Below are 2308 nucleotides of genomic sequence, written 5' to 3'. Positions count from 1 at the left end.
TTTATTTTATTTTAAAAATAGTTTTAGATTCAAGGGGTATATGTGCAGGTTTGTTACATGGATATTTTGCATAATTGTGAGGTTTAGGCTCTAGTGTACCCATTACCCAAATAGTGAACATTGTACCCAACAGGCCATTTAAAAATTTTTGTCTGTATTTTTTCGAGACAGGGTCTCACTCTGTTGCCCAGGCTGGAGTACAGTAGTGTGATCATGGCTGACTGCAGCCTTGACCTCCTGTGCTCAAGTGATCCTCCTACCTCAGCCTCCTGTGTAGCTGGTACTACAGGCATGCACCACCAAGCCCAGCTAATTTTTGTATATTTTGTAGAGATGTGGTTTCACCATGTTTCCCAGGCTGGTCTCAAACTCTTGGGCTAAAGCAGGAGTTGAGCTCAAGAAGGCTCAATCTTCCTGCCTTGGCTTCCCAAAATGCTAGGATTACAGATGTGAGCCTCTGTGCCCAGCCCGATAGGTAATTTTTAAAACCCTTGCCTCATCCCATCCCTCCCCCTTTTGGAGTCCTCAGTGTCTATTATTTCCATCTTTATGTCTGTGAGTTTAGCTCTTACTTATAAGTCAAAACATGCAGTATTTGATTTTCTGTTTCTGAGTTATTTCATTTAAGATAATGGCCTCCAACTCTATCTATGATGCTGCAAAGAACATTATTTAATTCTTTTTTATGGCTGCATAGTATTACATGGTGTGTGTATCCCATATTTTCTTTATGTGATCATCTGCTGATGGACACTTAGGTTGATTCCATGATGTTGCTATTGTGAATAGTGCTGTGATAAACATGAGTGCAGGTATCTTTTTTTTTTTTTCCATTTTGAGAGCAGGTACTGTTTATTAACCAATCAGCTTAGAAAAATAATCATGGTAGACACCTTAGTTCAGTCTTCTAGTAAGCCTGTTGATCTGGTCCTCCCTGTTGCCAGCATCTCCACTTCTACAAAATGGGTGGTTTTTTTCTTCATTCTGCCTCATGGAGAAGATAATTTGAAGGGCCACAGGAAGTTATTTGCTTCTTTGAAGCATTTTCCAACAGTATAGATCTCATGAATAAGATCCTCCATGCAGATGATGCTATATTTATCAAGAGATCGAGCAATCAAAGTATTATCTGTCGAAGCAACTCACTTCTTACTGATTTTGCTATAACCACGCTTGTAAACTAGTTCATTTACTGACTTCAGATTTGGGCACCCCCATGCAATGTATGGATCTACAATCCTCAGCATGTTAACTGAAGCCTTGTTGAGCTTCACAAAGGTTCCATTGAAGATTTGACGAAGGCGAAGAAGCTGCAACACCTTTCGGACCTTTGGGCTCACACCATTGACACCTCTGATCCTGATGACAAATGCCAATTTGGGTTCTGCAGGTACATAGAAGTTGCCAGCTTTTCTTGCCATCCTTGGCATTTGAATTTCAGTTCTGTACAATTGCCTATATTCCTTGTGATAGTGCTTTGCTTTTTCATAGACAAGCTTCCTCCTTGCCTTTTGAAGCATATTTTGGGCAAACTTCTTTCTCAGGTACTTGATCTTCGGCTCTGCGAAATTCCTTCTCTTTTTCTTAAGGGTTTCTGGCACAGCAGGAACCTTCTTCTTCTTCTCTTCTACACCCTCCATGGTTCTAGCCTGAAAAAGAGTGGTATCTTTTTAATATAATTTCTTTTCCTTTGGGTAGATGCCCAGTACTGAGATTGCTGGGTCAAATGGTAATTCTATTTTTAGTTCTTCAAGAAATCTCCGTACAGTTTTTCATAGAGGTTGTACTAATTTACTTTCCCACCAACAATGTATAAGGCTTCTGGATTTTAAAGCTCAAATGGATATGGGAGATGAGGTCTTGAGCCCTTGAGTGGCAGGAAATTGGAATGGCGATCACTGAAAAAATCTGGGGCGTTGAAAATCTACACCTTTGGAGAAATGGATAGATAGAAAAAAGCCCACTCACTGGCAGATATACTATAGTGAGATTTATCTGTCTTCTCTTGAGTTCCGAGTGGGGAATAAATTTCCCCTTGAGAATGCATAACAATATTCATTCACAACATACTTTTTTGCACAAGTTTGAGATTCTAATTTATTCTACTTGCATGATCTTGGGAGCCATTAAGCTGAAAAATGAATATGGCACTGGTTATAGGCAAGTAATATCCTTGGAATGGCCACAGAAGCAAATACAAAACTACGCTGGAGAGCTGGATAGACCCTTAACTCAGGCTGCTTGGTATTTGCACAGATAGACTTCTACTAGAATTGAACTCAAAAACAAAAATTACAAAATGCACAAG

General features: G+C 39.6%; 1 pseudogene; it reads right to left on the bottom strand.

The window, feature by feature from the left end:
- Nucleotides 1–894: 894 nt before the first annotated feature.
- On the bottom strand, nucleotides 895–1640 carry LOC129017636 (large ribosomal subunit protein uL30-like; annotated as a pseudogene).
- Nucleotides 1641–2308: the final 668 nt, after the last annotated feature.

This window comes from Pongo pygmaeus, chromosome 19, assembly GCF_028885625.2.
Source record: "Pongo pygmaeus isolate AG05252 chromosome 19, NHGRI_mPonPyg2-v2.0_pri, whole genome shotgun sequence".
NCBI lineage: Eukaryota > Metazoa > Chordata > Mammalia > Primates > Hominidae > Pongo > Pongo pygmaeus.
This window is presented reverse-complemented; position numbering and strand designations above follow the sequence as displayed.